Source organism: Neolamprologus multifasciatus, chromosome 16 (assembly GCF_963576455.1).
Source record: "Neolamprologus multifasciatus chromosome 16, fNeoMul1.2, whole genome shotgun sequence".
NCBI lineage: Eukaryota > Metazoa > Chordata > Actinopteri > Cichliformes > Cichlidae > Neolamprologus > Neolamprologus multifasciatus.
The window spans coordinates 3,195,291-3,215,092 of NC_140454.1; positions in this window are offsets into that span (position 1 = coordinate 3,195,291).

The window sequence follows — 19,802 nt, forward strand, 5'->3', positions numbered from 1 at the left end:
CAATCAGCCAGAGTTTCGGGTGAGCTTATTGTGAAACCTGGCCCCACTTTATCATGTGATGTCCTGAGGTCAGATGGCCCAGGATGTGAGTGGGCGTTAAAGCGTCTGGGGAGGGAACTCAAAACTGGATTATAGATGGCAGAGAGTTGGTGTCGTAAACCACCGCCTCTGTTCAAAGATGGTCGCTCACAGTGGACATAGATGCTTCTTTCACTCCTCTTTCAAACCATCTGTCCTCTCTGTCCAAAATGTGAACATTGGCATCCTCGAAAGAGTGACCTTTGACCTTAAGATGCAGATGGACTGCTGAGTCTTGTCCTGTGGAGGTGGCTCTTCTGTGTTGTGCCATGCGCTTGTGAAGTGGCTGTTTGGTCTCTCCAATGTAGAGGTCTGGGCATTCCTCGCTGCTGTACAGCATACACCACATACACAGCACCATTTTGGATTTTTTTGTTCTATTATTTATTTATTTTTTAATTTTGAAATTGTCCTTTTTCCACTTTAGTTTGTTTTAGTTTTTTCCAAGTTTAGTTTGTTAAGATCCGCATTAGCTCATGCAATAACAGTAGCTACTCTACCTGGGGTCTGAGAAATGTTTTAAAAAACATACATAAAACGTGTACTACATAAAAGACAAAGAAAATGCTCAAAAGCAGCAGAAGAACAATTGAAAACCAACATCTTCACATTAAACACATCTTAATTGTTTATATGACTCACCTTTGTTTAATAAATTATTAACTCCCTCCCAAGGGCCCGACATGCTCATCACCTAAAATGTCAAAAACCAAACAAAAACAACCAATTCTAAGGATTATTTATGTGTAAATATATAATGTCTCAATTTTTAGAAAAGGTTGTCTTCATTCCTAAGATCAAAAACTGTTAAAGTGAATTCCTCTATACTGCACTGTCCACTGCATTTGATTAGTTTGACAACCAGGTAACATAAATTTAAACTGAACATAGTTTAAATTGAATGGCCAGTTTAAAATTAAACAACTGCTTTGATTTGAGCAATTTGGAACTTATATTTCAGTGGTCCTTGAACAAATTATTGTACAATAATCTAAATGTGACAAAAATAATGCTTACTACTATTATATTACTCTATTAGAATTGCATTTTCTGCGGTGCTTTACAATGGCAACACTCCTGTCCATTGTCAATAATTGATTTATATGACTGTCCAATTTAACATACCGTTAACAGTTAAACTGAGTAACTTTGTCTCAGAGACCTGTTCAATGACAGAACCTCCCACTGTCAAATATGAATGTGATTCAGTATATCATTTGACGTTGAATCACCTGCGTGTAGGACAATGGTGGAGTTTTCTAAAGCAAAAGTAAAATCATTTGTAAAAATAAAAGTGACCCTCAAAGCGCTTTACAATTCCACTATTCATTCACTCTCACATTCACACTCTGGTGGAGGCAGCTACAGTTGTAGCCACAGCTGCCCTGGGGCAGACTGACAGAAGCGAGGCTGCCATATCGCGCCATCGGCCCCTCTGGCCATCATCAGTAGGCGGTAGGTGAAGTGTCTCGCCCAAGGACACAACGACCAAGCCGGGGCTCAAACCAGCAACCTTCCAATTACAAGGCAAACTGCCAACTCTTGAGCTACGATCGCACGTGGTAGGCCTAATTTGTGTTGTTGTGTTTGTGTGCATTTGTGTGAAGTAGTTCGGAGCAGGCGTGGCCTGTGGCACCGGTTGTGTTGTTATCATGGATTCCCGAGTAAGCAAGACTGCCTCACAGGGAGATGGCACATTCATTAAAAAAATAATAATAATCGCTCCCGGCAGTGCAATTTTTTTTTGGATATTGTCATAAACAATGTGATTTTGAGGGTAAACTGGCTGCTGGAAAATGTCAAATGTTAGACATTTTCTGAAAACACAGCGGCCTTGATGAGCATGCAGAGATGCCCACACCAGCAGCAGTTAAGATATGCCCTGATCGACGGCAGCCTGTGCTCCAGACCATAGATTTAACTGAGGTGGATAAATTCTAAAAGTAGTCTGCATCAAGCTTAGGGTTGCTCAAATTCAGTACAATGACATATGTGATGAAGGAAAATAGGAAAATACCTAAACTAATGAAGTGCATAGAGGCACTTGACCTGTTTGAAAACCTGTCATCCTATTATGAGACATTGTTGAGATGTAGAGCACAACTATAAAAACAAGTAATATGCTTGTTGTTGCAGGAGCAGGAGGAGACCAGAGGAGGAAACGTTGGGTCACATGACTATGTGAACACTGCAAATTTAATCTTTTTAGCTGTAATTTTTCTCCGTGTTTGTGAATATACCAGGGGTGTATTATTCGTGACCGAGTATTGCTCACAGAGAAAATGTGTATATACCTGCGCAGCGCTAACATTTGCATTCTCTTTTCTACAGCGGGGGGTTAATCATGTGATTTATAGCAGGACACACAACTGGTTAATGTTTTTTCACAGGATTACTGGGTTTATGTGTGAAGGAAACTGTGTTTACTGGCTATATGTTGGTTATGCAATTACACTATGTTGTTGAGAAAATGTGAATATTACAGGGGAACATGGTTTATTAAAGTAATTAAATTACAGCATTTATGTTAGACTACTTTTAATTAACTGCTTTAGCTCACTTACAATGAAAATGTAAAAAAATCTAGTCATTGACCTGTGCAGTATGTTAACACTATTGGAATTAAAAATAACTTGAACCTTTTAACTTTATATATATATATATATATATATATATACATATATATATATAACAATCAGCTGTTCTGCATTTAATTGATTGGTCGACATGGTACTTTTTTCGACCAATAGGAAAGGGAGAGGGGGTGGAGTTTGTTTTTGCTCACAGGCTTTCGAGTGATTTCCTTATAAAACGCCGTTTTTACCGTTTCTTCCCGCAGTAAATATAAACAACGACAGTATTCAGGAAGAAAAACAAACATTGCAGATATTTTATCATAACTCTGGTTTTATGATCAACACAATTTAAAAACTGGTATAAAGTCCACACTTTCTCCGTCAGTTGTTCGTCTGTCCTGCTCACATCTCCAATGGTTGTACACGTTGTCATTAACGTGGCTTCACTCCACATCAGCCGCTTTGCTAAAACACCGGTGTCGGCACATAAGGACGCTGTCATAGCCTGTCAACCACGTTGATTAGCTGCGTATATACGAATGTGAATCGCATCATTGGCTGGACTATGGGATGAGGTGGCATCGTTCTGATCCCATACGGGAGCAGCCAGTCACTCACTGACTAACACTGCAGAACAGAATTGTTAACGGATTTATTTTCATTTCAATTCAGGTTATTTTTTTTTGTGCGCAATGCAGATTTTCTGTGCGCAGAGACCGTGCCAGCAGTGCGCAATTGCGCACGTGCGCAGTTTAGAGGGAACATTGCTACCTACTACTGGTTATTAGCTGTATTGTTGTTGGTAGAAAAAGGTCCACATCAAGTTCAAATTCAAATTCAAATTTTTATTTGTCACATACACAGTCATACACAGTACGATATGCAGTGAAATGCTTGGACAACTGCTCGTGACCTAAAGAAAAAAAGAGAAGGCTATGAATAAGATAGGAAATAAATATGAAAATAAAAGGGTAAATTTAACCAGGAAGGAATAAAATAAAATAAAATATAAAAATTAAGTTAATAATGAGATAACTGTACAACACAAATTAGAATGAAGGGTAAATTTAACTGGGAAGAATAAGATAAAATATATAAATTAAAGTTGAAAATAAAATAACTGTACAGCAAAATACACAGTATAGAAATATATAAGAATGTATGAAGAAATATAAATATAAATATATATATACACACAATAACAGCAGCTGTACAAATATTAACTGGAAATGAGGAATATAATGTCCAGTGTTGTGCAATCCACATTATATAGTGTCTTGTGCAGTGCAAATATGCTTAAAGTGGTTTAAGTGATGAAGTGAAAACAATGTCCAGAATGTCCAGTGTGTGTGTAAGATCATATGTGTGGGTCAGTACTGTGTGGTGGTGTGATTGAAAGACCATATCGCCTGCGGGAAGAAGCTCCTCCTCAGTCTCTCTGTGTTGGTCTTCAGGGAGCGGAATCGCTTTCCTGACCTCAGCAGAGAGAACAGTCCGTTGTTGGGATGGCTGAGGTCCTTCACGATCTTCCTGGCCTTGGTCCAGCACCGCCTGCTGTAGATTTCATGCATTTATTACTTCCAGGCTAGACTACTGCAATTCATTATTATCAGGATGTCCAAAAAACTCACTGAAAAGCCTTCAGTTAATCCAAAATGCTGCAGCAAGAGTACTGACAGGGACTAGAAAGAGAGAGCATATTTCTCCTGTTTTGGCTTCCCTTCATTGGCTTCCTGTTAAATCCAGAATTGAATTCAAAATCCTGCTCCTCACATACAAGGTCTTAAATAATCAGGCCCCATCTTATCTTAATGACCTTGTAGTACCATATCACCCTATTAGAGCACTTCGCTCTCGCTCTGCAGGCCTACTTGTTGTTCCTAGAGTATTTAAAAGTAGAATGGGAGGGAGAGCCTTCAGTTTTCAGGCCCCTCTTCTGTGGAACCAGCTTCCAGTTTGGATTCAGGAGACAGACACTATCTCTACTTTTAAGATTAGGCTTAAAACCTTCCTTTTTGCTAAAGCATATAGTTAGGGCTGGACCAGGTGACCCTGAATCCTCCCTTAGTTATGCTGCAATAGATGTAGGCTGCCGGGGGATTCCCATGATGCATTGAGTTTTTCCTTTCCAGTCACCTTTCTCACTCACTATGTATTAACAGACCTCTCTGTATTGAATCGTATCTGTTATTAATCTCTGTCTCTCTTCCACAGCATGTCTTTATCCTGTCTTCCTTATCTCACCCCAACCAATAACAGCAGATGGCCCCGCCCCTCCCTGAGCCTGGTTCTGCCGGAGGTTTCTTCCTGTTAAAAGGGAGTTTTTCCTTCCCACTGTCGCCAAAGTGCTTGCTCATAGGGGGTCATATGATTGTTGGGCTTTTCTCTGTATCTATGAAGCGCCTTGAGGCGACATTTGTTGTGATTTGGCGCTATATAAATAAAATTGAATTGAATAGATTGAGTGCAGGTCAGGGAGCTCTGAGCGGATGGTGCGCTCAGCTGAACGCACAACCCTCTGTAGAGCTTGTCTGTCCTGCATGGTGCTGTTCCCGAACCAGGTTAAGATGTTTCCCGTCGGGATGCTCTCTATGGTGCAGGAGTAAAAGTTCCTGAGCACCTTGGAGGGCAGTTGGAAGTATCTCAAGCGTCTGAGGTGGTAGAGACGCTGACAGGCCTTTTTCACCACGGTGTTGATGTGACAGGACCATGACAGGTCCTGCGTGATGTGAACTCCGAGGTATTTGAAGCTGTCCACTCTCTCCACTGGGCACTCGTTGATGACGGGGGTCTGGTAGTTCCTCTCCTGCTTAGTGCTGAAGTCCACTATCAGCTCCTTTGTCTTACTGACGTTTAGAAGGAGGTTGTTCCTCTGGCACCAGATTCCTAATCTCCTTCAGGTAGGGCGTCTCGTTGTTGTCAGAGATCAGGCCCACCACGACGGTGTCGTCAGCAAACTTGATGATGGTGGTGGAGCTGGTAGTGGCCACACAGTCATATGTGTACAGGGAGTACAGCAGGGGGCTCAGAACACACCCCTGGGGGGCTCCAGTGGATTTCACAAAATCCACAAATCCAAAAGGAGATCAAAACAACAAACATCCCCAACAGGCAGAAAACATGATGAACTGTATGGGGTGGCTGTAGCTCAGGTGGCAGAGCGGATCAGCCACTAACCAGAAGGTCGGTGGTTCAATCCCAGGCTGCTCCAGTCTGCATGCCAAATATCCTTGGGCAAGATACTAACCCCATGTTGCTCTCCGATGCATCCATCGGAGTATGAATGTTAGATACTCTTAGCACTTAAGCTTAGAAGTGATTGGGTGAATGAATTAGCTGTATAAAGCGCTTTGAGTGCTCGGACAGAGTAGAAAAGCGCTATATAAGAACCAGTCCATTTACTAACTATTCTGTTGCTCTCATTCCCAGAATATGATCACACATGCTCTCCACAGTAACAGCTGTGAGTCTATTAAAATTACCTAGGGAGCAACAGGTTTCTACTAAAACTAAGCTGACATTAGCCAGCAAAACATTACAGACTGGTTCAGTAAAAACAAAACAGTTTTGAAACAATTCAAATAGTCATTCGATTACTTTTTTTTTTAATTAAAATGTTCATCTCCACTCATCAATAATCTATAATAAGTCAAATGAAGAAAGAAGGGAAACTTACAATTTATTTAAACTCTACAGAGTAGAATATCGTCTCCACACCCGGACTTTGTCAATGTGTTCTTGTCTCAACTCGTGTTGAGTTTCTCCAAATCCTCTTCGGCCAAGGTGTTTATTCAGTTTTTTATTTTTACTTTATCCACCCATTTGATGCATCGGATTATGAAATACCACACAAGCAGAGAGAAGTCACATATCATCAACACAGCACAGTGGGGAAAAGTAAAGCATGAGTAGAATGCACAGTGTGAAAAACAAATAATGACTAATTTCACCAATAACATTTTTGAAAAGTCTTTAAATCTTTTGTACTTCTCAAAACATTTCCTAACGTTTGATTGACACAGCCTCTGGCTGTAGCCTGCTTTAGGCCTCCTGAGAACTCTGAGTATCCTGTGCAGCTGAGTGCTAGACTTTGATTATGATTTACTATGAATTTTACACTGACTGCAGAAATAAGTAATAATAAAAATCTTCATAATCTGTGGGCCCAATGTGGGTTCCATGTATCCCGTGTATACTATAAGTATTAAGGCGGTATCACCTACCACCTTCTGGTGTTGGCCAGAGGGGCCGATGGGGCGATATGGCAGCCTCGCTTCTGTCAGTCTGCCCCAGGGCAGCTGTGGCTACAACTGTAGCTTGCCTCCACCAGTGTGTGAATGTGAGAATGAATAAATAGTGGCATTTTAAAGGGTCTTTGAGGGTCTCGAAAAGCGCTATATAAATGTAATCCATTAATATTATTATTATTATTATTATAAAATATTATGGTCAACAGTATCGAACGCTGCACTGAGGTCTAGCAGGACAAGCACAGAGATGAGTCCACTGTCAGAGGCCATAAGAAGATCATTTGTAACCTTCACTAAAGCTGTTTCTGTGCTGTGATAAGCTCTGAAACCTGACTGAAACTCTTCAGTCAGGTTTCTCACTTACTCACTTGGCTCTCAGCGAAGGCGGTCGCACTTTCTCCTCTCCTGCCCTTATCTTCCCTGCTTAGCTTCTTATGTCCTTGTCTTGTCTTGTGTTTTTACTTACTTTTCCCTGGAACACTCTCTCACAGTCTGTTCTCTAAAACCTAAAAGAGGAATCATGGATTTGATCAACTGGTCTCTGAATTGATTTACTCTGCCTTACAGAAACCTGGTTGCAGCAGGATGATTATGTTAGTTTAAATGAATCAACACCCCCGAGTCATTCTAACTACCAGAAATCTCGAAGCACAGGTCGAGGGGGCGGTGTGGCAGCAATTTTTCACACCAGTCTATTAATTAATGAAAGACCAAGACAGACTTTTAATTCATTTGAAAGCCTGATGCTTAACATTGTCCACCCCAGCTGTGAAACTCAGAAACCAGTCTTACTTGTTATCATCTATCGTCCACCTGGGCCTTACACAGAGTTTCTGTCTGATTTCTCAGACTTTATATCTGATTTAGTTCTGAGCTCAGATAAAATAATTATTGTGGGTGATTTTAACATCCATGTTGATGCTAAAAATGACAGCCTCAACATGGCATTTAATCTGTTGTTAGACTCAATTGGTTTCTCTCAAAATGTAAAAGAACCCACCCACCACTTTAATCACACTCTAGATCTTGTTTTAACATATGGCATAGAAACTGAACATTTAACAGTGTTTCCTGAAAACCCTCTGCTGTCTGATCATTTCTTGATAACATTTACATTTACAATAATTGATTACGCAGCAGTGGAGAGTAGACTTTATCAAAGTAGATGTCTTTCTGAAAGCGCTGTAACTAAGTTTAAGAATATAATCCAGCCACTGTTATCATCGTCAATGCCCTGTACCAACACAGAGCAGAGCAGCTATCTGAACGCTACCCCAACAGAGGTCGATTATCTTGTTAATAATTTCACCTCCTCACTACGTACGACTCTGGATACTGTAGCTCCAGTGAAAACTAAGGTCTCTAATCAGAAGTACCTGACCCCGTGGTATAATTCTCAAACACGTACCCTAAAGCAGATGACTCGTAATCTGGAGAGGAAATGGCGTGTCACAAATTTAGAGGATCATCATTTAGCCTGGAGAAATAGTTTGTTGCTTTATAAGAAAGCCCTCTGCAAAGCCAGAACATCTTACTATTCATCACTGATTGAAGAAAATAAGAACAACCCCAGGTTTCTCTTCAGCACTGTAGCCAGGCTGACAAAAAGTCAGAGCTCTTTTGAGCCAACCATCCCTTTAACGTTAACTAGTGATGACTTCATGAACTTCTTCACAAATAAAATTTTTATCATTAGAGAAAAAATTACCAATAATCATCCCACAGATGTAATATTATCTACAGCTACTCTTAGTACCATTGATGTTAAGTTAGACTCTTTTTCTCCAATCGATCTTTCTGAGTTAACTTCAATAATTACTTCCTCCAAACCATCAACGTGTCTTTTAGACCCCATTCCTACAAAACTGCTCAAAGAAGTCCTGCCATTGATTAATTCTTCGATTTTATATATGATCAACCTATCTCTAATAATCGGCTATGTACCACAGGCCTTCAAGCTGGCTGCAGTTAAACCTTTACTCAAAAAGCCATCTCTAGACCCAGCAGTCTTAGCTAATTATAGGCCAATCTCCAACCTTCCTTTCATATCAAAAATCCTTGAAAGAGTAGTTGTCAAACAGCTAACAGATCATCTGCAGAGGAATGGTTTATTTGAAGAGTTTCAGTCAGGTTTCAGAGCTCATCACAGCACAGAAACAGCTTTAGTGAAGGTTACAAATGATCTTCTTATGGCCTCTGACAGTGGACTCATCTCTGTGCTTGTCCTTCTTGACCTTAGTGCAGCATTCGATACTGTTGACCATAATATCCTATTAGAGCGATTACAACATGCTGTAGGTATTACAGGTATTGCACTGCAGTGGTTTGTATCATATCTATCTAATAGACTCCAATTTGTGCATGTAAATGGAGAGTCCTCTTCACACACTGAGGTTAATTATGGAGTTCCACAGGGTTCAGTGCTAGGACCAATTCTGTTTACATTATACATGCTTCCCCTAGGCAGCATCATTAGAAGACATAGCATACATTTTCACTGCTATGCAGATGACACCCAGCTCTATCTGTCCATGAAGCCAGATAACACACACCAATTAGTTAAACTGCAGGAATGTCTTAAAGACATAAAGACTTGGATGGCCACTAACTTTCTGCTTCTTAACTCAGATAAAACTGAGGTCATTGTACCTCAGTTGAAAAGCTTAGAAATATGGTATCTAACCTGATTCTTACTCTGGATGGCATTACCTTGGCCTCCAGTAACACTGTGAGGAACCTTGGAGTCATTTTTGACCAGGATATGTCCTTCAACGCACATATTAAACAAATATGTAAGACTGCGTTCTTCCATTTGCGCAACATCTCTAAAATTAGAAATATCCTGTCTCAGAGTGACGCTGAAAAACTAGTTCATGCATTTATTACTTCCAGGCTACACTACTGCAATTCATTATTATCAGGATGTCCAAAAAACTCACTGAAAAGCCTTCAGTTAATCCAAAATGCTGCAGCAAGAGTACTGACAGGGACTAGAAAGAGAGAGCATATTTCTCCTGTTTTGGCTTCCCTTCATTGGCTTCCTGTTAAATCCAGAATTGAATTCAAAATCCTGCTCCTCACATACAAGGTCTTAAATAATCAGGCCCCATCTTATCTTAATGACCTTGTAGTACCATATCACCCTATTAGAGCACTTCGCTCCCGCTCTGCAGGCCTACTTGTTGTTCCTAGAGTATTTAAAAGTAGAATGGGAGGGAGAGCCTTCAGTTTTCAGGCCCCTCTTCTGTGGAACCAGCTTCCAGTTTGGATTCAGGAGACAGACACTATCTCTACTTTTAAGATTAGGCTTAAAACTTTCCTTTTTGCTAAAGCATATAGTTAGGGCTGGACCAGGTGACCCTGAATCCTCCCTTAGTTATGCTGCAATAGATGTAGGCTGCCGGGGGATTCCCATGATGCATTGAGTTTTTCCTTTCCAGTCACCTTTCTCACTCACTATGTGTTAACAGACCTCTCTGTATTGAATCGTATCTGTTATTGATCTCTGTCTCTCTTCCACAGCATGTCTTTTATCCTGTCTTCCTTCTCTCACCCCAACCGGTCGCAGCAGATGGCCGCCCCTCCCTGAGCCTGGTTCTGCCGGAGGTTTCTTCCTGTTAAAAGGGAGTTTTTCCTTCCCACTGTCGCCAAAGTGCTTGCTCATAGGGGGTCATATGATTGTTGGGCTTTTCTCTGTATCTATAAAGCGCCTTGAGGCGACATTTGTTGTGATTTGGCGCTATATAAATAAAATTGAATTGAATTGAATTGAATTAAAAGTAGAATGGGAGGGAGAGCCTTCAGTTTTCAGGCCCCTCTTCTGTGGAACCAGCTTCCAGTTTGGATTCGGGAGACAGACACTATCTCTACTTTTAAGATTAGGCTTAAAACTTTCCTTTTTGCTAAAGCATATAGTTAGGGCTGGACCAGGTGACCCTGAATCCCCCCTTAGTTATGCTGCAATAGATGTAGGCTGCCGGGGGATTCCCATGATGCATTGAGTTTTTCCTTTCCAGTCACCTTTCTCACTCACTATGTGTTAATAGACCTCTCTGTATTGAATCATATCTGTTATTAATCTCTGTCTCTCTTCCACAGCATGTCTTTTATCCTGTCTTCCTTCTCTCACCCCAACCGGTCGCAGCAGATGGCCGCCCCTCCCTGAGCCTGGTTCTGCCGGAGGTTTCTTCCTGTTAAAAGGGAGTTTTTCCTTCCCACTGTCGCCATAGTGCTTGCTCATAGGGGGTCATATGATTGTTGGGCTTTTCTCTGTATCTATGAAGTGTCTTGAGGCGACATTTGTTGTGATTTGGCGCTATATAAATAAAATTGAATTGAATTGAATTGAATTGAATGCAATTGACACCCCTTCTCAGTGACAGGTTGCTTCTCCCAAAGACAAGAACCAACAGACTTAAAAACTCCTTTGTCCCACACGCCATCAGACTGTTTAACTCCTCTCTGGAGGGGAGAGGGAGGGGAAACAGGAGGACAAAGGAGGGGCGGACAACTAAGCTGTAGTGCCTCTTCACTTCACTGTGCAATACCTTTTGTGCAATACTTCTGTTATTAGTCAATGGTGCAATAGACCTCAATACTTGAAATGTGCAATTCACTTGTATTTTTTATTTTTATTCCTATTTATTCTATTTATCTCCTTTGTATATTTTATTTATATATGTCTCTGTATTTATATGTGTGTGTGTGTGTGTGTGTGTGTGTGTATATATATATAATATTCTGTAACTCTAACTTCTGTAGGTGCTGTGCTTTTGGAAACCGAATTTCCCAGAGGAACCCACCCGAGGGATTAATAAAGTTTTATCTTATCTTATCTTATCTTATCAAAATCCACTGGGGCAGTTCCAGCGGCACATTGATACACAGAAATCAACAACCTTTGTCTCTCAAAACTAGGTGCCTGCTGATCCCTCTCTAGTCTAAACAACAGTTTTTGAGTAACTTTTCACTAGAAGATGGTCCTCTGTTTTCTCCCCTCATCTACTAATCATCCGTCAGCTCTGTCTCCACCAGCAGCACCACACGTACCACATCCATCCCCACAGGTGATGTTATATGATGTACATTATTAATACACCTAGTACTTGTTACTGTCGTGGTCCACAGCAGATGGCACTCCTCTGAAACAACAGACCCTGCAGTGAGTATGACTCAAACAAGCAGCAAACACAAACACTTTCACTACACTGACTGAATTCCTCACAAAAATCCAGCGTCGACTGAACCTCAGCAACGCTGTTAAGTAGCTCTCCTGATGAGTCTGTTCAGCAACAGGTGAGTGTGATTACTCCTCAGGTGTGGCTGGCTCCGTGGTGGGAAAACTAAGGCTATTGGCACTATCTTATATTCTTGAGTTGTCTGATGACATGGAGCAGAGGGAGATTGAAGCCCCCTCGGCCACATCTGGCAGGAAGTGAGAGGCTCAACATCCAGTCTTAGTCTTCAAATTTTTTCACTTATTTCAAGCAAAAATATCTTGTATTAAGTGAAAAAAATCTGTTAATGGAACAAGTGAAAATTTTCCACTTTCCAATCTAAAAACAAATACCGATATTTTACTGAAATGTTACTCTTAAACTGATTTGGTCTTATTTTGTGTGTGATGAAATTATTGTGACTAGAAAAAAGTCACATATACTTGGTAAGATTTTGCATTTTGGAAATTACACACAAAGCAGTATGCTTGGTTCTTGGTATCCAGGTGCGCTGTTTTTTTTTAAAAAAAAAATATTTTTATAATCACAGGTTAGATTTATTTCCCTCTTCCAGATGTTTTTGACATTTTGTGTTCGTGTCCATTTTGCGACATCATCAAGTTTAGATTAAATTTTTTTTACAGATAAACAACAGCATCCCTCTGGCTGGACTCTAACCTGTGATTTAAATCAAAAGCTGACATGTTCCTTCTGACAGCACTGAGCAGCTGAATGGATTTTTGAGTTTACCTGCATACATGGTTTTCACCTGTTTAACACCTGCCTGCTCAGTAACATCATCTCACACAGAGGAACAAACAACAGGTTTATTTCTGAGGTGGTTGTCGTGGAGTCACCACTTTAATTACTGAAACATTTTTTTTTCTGGATGAAATTCTCAGTCAGCTCATTTGTTGAGTTAAAGAGATAAACTTACACAACACTGACAAACTGTGTGTGTTCTCCATAACACCTGGTATTGATTACTGAATAATGTGATTGTCTCAGACCATCACCAGGTAACGTGGGCATGTTTTCTGATTCAGCAGCAGGCGTTAAACAGCTGACAGAGTTAACACCATGTTTGCCGGTGAACTGATGGACAAACTGACAAACCTGCAGAAGCAACATCTGGAACATGCAAACAGATCTAAGTGTCTTTGAAAACTCTTCAGCACAGGATTGCCTGTTGGGGGCTGAGGTAAGACATTTTGAATCAATTAACAAAGTCTAGTCTTGGAAGCTACATTTTGTATTTATAAATGATGTTTTCTATTCATTGGAAGGGGTTGATTTGGATCTATTAGTGTGTTGTGGATTTGGCCGATATGGTACGTTTCATTTGTACACAATATTACAGTTGCTGAGTAAGCATAACAAAGTGCAGTTTAAGTAGTTTATAGCTAAATGTTTGTCCCACGATCTTAAGGAGCTACACTGTAAGGTGATTCACTCCTTTCACAAGATGGGGTTTGCCTGACTTTGTATTTACTATACTTTTAAGCTGCAGTTCTGATAACATTTTCTGTGTACTCAGACGCAAGGACCTGGACAACAGTGTCAGTAAAGAAAACGTGGACATTATTGTCTCTGATATTCATCACCACCATCCCAACACTGGATACAAGTTGATACTGGGTCACTTAAGATCAAGGAAAATCTTTGTGAAAAGAATCTGTATAATTTTGTCAAACAATAGTGTTAACATCCTATATATTAGCATGACATAGATAATGTATATAGTTTAACGTCCATCCATCCGCTTATCCTTTTCAGGGGCGCTGGATCCTATCCCAGCTGTCATAGGGTGAGAGTCAGGGTACACCCTGGACAGGTCGCCAGTCTGTCGCAGGGCCAACACACAGGGACAGACAACCATTCACACTCACATTCACACCTAATGGCAATTTGGATTATCCACTTAAAGACATGCAGCTTATCCCCACAAGCTGCATGTCTTTGGACTGTGGGAGGAAGCCGGAGTACCCAGAGGGAACCCACGCAAACACGGGGAGAACATGCAAACTCCACACAGAAAGACCTGATGGTGGAATTGAACTCAGGACCTTCTTGCTGTGCGGCAACAGTGCTAACCAAAGTTAAATATAACTCTCTCTTTGTAGGGAGATGAGTGTTGGCATCATTAATATGTGTAAATCCCCATGGGATACAGATGCACATTGTGGTTGTCACAATTGAGAGTAATTCTTCAGATTAGCAATAGGTGGATCTCAGCTTCCCAATTTCAATTAAAGTCAAAAATACAAAAATCACAGGAGAGGAGCAAAGTTCTATGCCAGCTGTTTTATTGAACAGTGCAGCTCAGCAAAACAGAAGGAAAAGCAAAGCTCCCCTAGGGTGTTCGCCGTAAGCGCATGCAGGTTGGGACCAACCCCACGGACAGACAGCAGGAAAAAGCCCCGAGGGCTTTCAGAGGCCCCCTTTTAACCCTTTAAGAACTAAGTCCGCCAGAGCTTATATTATATTTTTACATGCTGTAGTGCCATTTTTGGGAGCATTTCAAGTTGCTATACATCAATACAACCATTATAACCCAGATTTTAATAATATGTCTGCATTAAGTGCATAGTAATTACATAAATTGCAAAAAAGTGCAATAAACTGCAAAAAAATTGAAAATCGTTTTTGTTTTTTTAACATATATTTCTAGTTCATAAGCCTCATAAATTTAAGAGGCTTATGCCTCAAAACTGTAAATACAAAAAAGTTGCACAAAATAGTTTCCCACCACAGGAAATTTATTTTGAGTGTCTTCATAGTTTTATTTTTGAAATACACCAATTTTTATATACTGCAGGAAAAACGAAAATAAATATTATAATGCAAATTTGCAAAAAAACAGCATCTGCATCAAAATAAACTATTTCCAGCAGTGCAATATAAGTCCTAAGCATCCCAGAAGCGACACAGAAAGTCATAAAGTCAAAGATAACTTTTAAAAACACCAGTATAGGCTCATGAGGCCCTGATGGTAAAAAAAAAACTACATTTCCGCAAAAATGACGTCACTTCCGGTTTCGGGCAGGTCATGGCGGACATGTGAAAGTTCACGCTGATGGACGTAGGAAGTGTTATGAACAGCTGATCGGATCGGCAAAGCGTGTTTCTGGAATATTATGTTTTTGTTCCTGCAAGCGCTTCTTATGCAGTTTTTGCAAAGCTATATGTGGAAGGAAACTGTGACCGAGGACAAGCTGATGGCATAAGATGTAAGTACAACTCCTCCGGTTTCATATGCAAAAAAAAAATTTTGCGCTAGTTTACGTGGTTGCAGTGCTACCGGGATTTAAAATTTGTTACGCAAAACAGAGCGTGCCCGCTCCGACAGGCTTTAAAGGGTTAAAGGTACCAGTAGTCCCACCTCCTGCTGCTGAGTAACTTTCCCACGCGCCCAGGAACAGCAGGTGCAGGGTCAAGTACGGGCCGGGGTTCGGACAGGGCTCTGGCTGAGGGCCCTGCCCAAAGGGACACCCCTAGGTTAACCCTTTGCTTTGCCTTCTGACAATAGGTCACAACATGGTCAAAGGTCACACATTAGTACAGCAAATAGCATAGTTTTTGTGATAATCTTGTGATACTTCATGTGAATAATACTTGACCTAACTACATCAAATATATGAGTTAAATGCATTACATAAAAATAAACACTCCAGTGTAGGTTTATAGTGTGTGTGTGTACATGACAGTGATTTCATTATGTTGTTTTCAGTATCTCTGTTACCATGTAAGAGATATGTAACATTTATTGTGTGTGTGTGCGTGTGTGTGTGTGTGTGTGTGTGTGTACCACCGCGTGCCTGATGAAAGATGAAAGTTACAGAGTATATATATATATATACAGTGGGGCAAAAAAGTATTTAGTCAGCCACCGATTGTGCAAGTTCCCCCACTTAAAATGATGACAGAGGTCAGTAATTTGCACCAGAGGTACACTTCAACTGTGAGAGACAGAATGTGAAAAAAAAATCCATGAATTCACATGGTAGGATTTGTAAAGAATTTATTCGTAAATCAGGGTGGAAAATAAGTATTTGGTCACCTCAAACAAGGAAAATCCCTGGCTCTCACAGACCTGTAACGTCTTCTGTAAGAAGCTTTTCTGTCCCCCACTCGTTACCTGTATGAATGGCACCTGTTTGACCTCATCATCTGTATAAAAGACACCTGTCCACAGCCTCAACCAGTCAGACTCCAAACTCCGTCATGGCCAAGACCAAAGAGCTTTCGAAGGACACCAGGAAAAGAATTGTAGACCTGCACCAGACTGGGAAGAGTGAATCTACAATAGGCAAGCAGCTTGGTGTGAAAAAATCAACTGTGGGAGCAATCATCAGAAAATGGAAGACATACAAGACCACTGATAATCTCCCTCGATCTGGGGCTCCACGCAAGATCTCATCCCGTGGGGTCAAAATGATCATGAGAACGGTGAGCAAAGATCCCAGAACCACACGGGGGGACCTGGTGAATGACCTGCAGAGAGCTGGGACCAAAGTAACAAAGGTCACCATCAGTAACACACTACAACGGCAGGGAATCAAATCCCGCAGTGCCAGACGTGTTCCGCTGCTGAAGCCAGTGCATGTCCAGGCCCGTCTGAAGTTTGCCAGAGAGCACATGGATGATACAGCAGAGGATTGGGAGAATGTCATGTGGTCAGATGAAACCAAAGTAGAACTTTTTGGTATAAACTCAACTCGTCGTGTTTGGAGGAAGAAGAATACTGAGTTGCATCCCAAGAACACCATACCTACTGTGAAGCATGGGGGTGGAAACATCATGCTATGGGGCTGTTTTTCTGCCAAGGGGACAGGACGACTGATCCGTGTTAAGGACAGAATGAATGGGGCCAAGTATCGTGAGATTTTGAGCCAAAACCTCCTTCCATCAGTGAGAACTTTGAAGATGAAACGAGGCTGGGTCTTCCAACATGACAATGATCCAAAACACACCGCCCGGGCAACAAAGGAGTGGCTCCGTAAGAAGCATTTGAAAGTCCTGGAGTGGCCTAGCCAGTCTCCAGACCTCAACCCCATAGAAAATCTGTGGCGGGAGTTGAAAGTCTGTGTTGCTCGGCGACAGCCCCAAAACATCACTGCTCTTGAGAAGATCTGCATGGAGGAATGGGCCAAAATACCAGCTACTGTGTGTGCAAACCTGGTAAAGACCTATAGTAAACGTTTGACCTCTGTTATTGCCAACAAAGGTTATGTTACAAAGTATTGAGTTGTATTTTTGTTATTGACCAAATACTTATTTTCCACCCTGATTTACGAATAAATTCTTTACAAATCCTACCATGTGAATTCATGGATTTTTTTTTCACATTCTGTCTCTCACAGTTGAAGTGTACCTCTGGTGCAAATTACTGACCTCTGTCATCATTTTAAGTGGGGGAACTTGCACAATCGGTGGCTGACTAAATACTTTTTTGCCCCACTGTAAATATATATTGTCAGGGTGAATTGTTAAATATTGTCATTTTTATGTTTGCCATTTATACATTGTTTTAATTCTGTGAAAGGAATTCTTTCTGTCCTCCCCTCCCCAGATTCTTGAGGTTCTAGGTGGGGGGGCTGTAGTCTTTTATCAATTCAATTCAATTCAATTTTATTTATATAGCGCCAAATCACAACAAATGTCGCCTCAAGGCGCTTCATCACAGACACATCCTTGTGCTTTTGATGTAAGCTTCCTGCGTTTACGACCCTTTGGTCAGCAGGAGGTCTAACACACACACACACACACACACACACACACACACACATACATTCTCACATAACACACACACAGTGCCTTGTATTTGTAACCAAGGGGGGTTACGTGGGGAAGGTACGTGTTGTAAACTATTGTTTATTGTGTGAACATTGCCAATAAAAGGGAGCAAGAGGGGGCAGTCGGAGAGGTCATTTTGTGATGTGCTGAGGTACGGACAAGGCCCCCCTTGCAAGTAAAAAGATCGATCGCTGTTGCCTTGTCTTTCTTTCATGGGAATAAGTTCTGGGATCAGCGGGGTCTGACTTTAGACCCAACATTATTTGGTCCTTCGGAGCCGGAGCCCAAGAATTTTTGCCGTACACTGAGGAGAGCGAGGACACGCCGCAGACTGTTGACAGCCAGGCCGTTTGGACGCCTGATAAAGCCTGAAGTGTTAAAGTCGCGACCAGGCCGGCGAGATAGCGTCTAAACTCCCCTCGTGGACGGCGACTGACGGGATCCTGGACTCTCCTGTGAACGAAACGCAACACAACAGTAAGCAAACAGAGAGCGTCTCTGTAACCGTGTGAATGAATGTGGAATTTTAGATAGGAATGCGTCACTGAGACTGCGCAGGCTTCACGCGAGTCCAGGGGAGCACTGGTTGCGCGGTTTCACGCGAACCTAAAACAATAGAGAGCAGCTACGTGACCGTGCGGATTCTCGCAGGTACGTGAGTGCGCCAGCCGTGCGGGAGGGTCGCAGGCTATTAAAGAAATAAACGGCCCCGTAGCTGCGCGGTTTCATGCGGGCACAGGAGTGCGTTGGACTGTGCGTTTCGGACGCAGGTCCCTGAGAGCTGTGCGGGAAGGTCGCAGGCTATTAAAGAAATAAACGGCTCCGTAGCTGCGCGGTTTCACGCGAGCACGGGAGTGCGTTGGACTGTGCGTTTTGGACGCAGGTCCCTGAGAGCTGTGCGGGAAGGTCGCAGGCTATTAAAGAAAAGAAACGGCTCCGCAGCTGCGCGGTTTCACGCGAGCACAGGAGTGCGTTGGTTGCGCGGGTCCACGCGAACCTAGAGGAAGCGGCTCTGTGACTGTGCAGATAGGTCGCAGGTCCAGAAGCACGCTAGCTGTGCGTGTAGACGCAAGCTGTATGGTTTCTCCACCAATATATAAGGAGGAAAGAGCTCGCCGCGGTATAGAGAGTTTAAGATTATAGGCCTTAAAAAGTGTGTGAATGAACGTATGCGTGTGTGATTGCCAGTAGGTGTACGCAGCCACACAGAAGGAAACCTAAACGGTGTTAACTAATTCTGTGACCTGTTGTGTACACGTAGCCTGGATTTTTGAGGTAAGGTGTTACCTGCCGCAAACTTAAAAGAATTGTCATAATGGGGAATAAAATGTGTAAGTCTGCCTTAGAAGGGGATGTAAAATTTATGGAGAAATTTTTACCGGGCAGCACGCAGTATGTAGGTTGTTGACGTGAAAAATATGGATTTGAATGGACATTAGTGGAAGTTAAGAGTAAAGTGCTTGTAGAAAGAATAGCTGTAAGTGTAGCAGGTAAAACAGGGAAAGTGAAGCAGAGGAAGGAATTGCAGTTAGCAGTTGCTAAGTTGTGGCTGGAGCAGGCTCAAAAGAGAAGAGAAGCAAGAATGTTAGCAGAAAGAAAGGCAGAGAAGAGTGTGAGAGAGCAGAGGCAGAAGAGGAGGAGAAATTAAAGGCTGAGTATGGAGAGGCATTAGGAGCAGCATCGAGTCTAACGGTGTGTTCACACCGAACGCGATGGACGCGAACAAAAACGCCCCAAACGCCCCTAATTTGACGCGTGCACATTCGCGCCTCAACGCGTGTCCAAGAAAAATCCATCGCGCGTCAAAATATGATATTTTGACGCGCGTGAACCGGAAATGTGGGAGGGATGTGGGAGGAAGTTGTGCCAGACCGGTATCTTTGCAA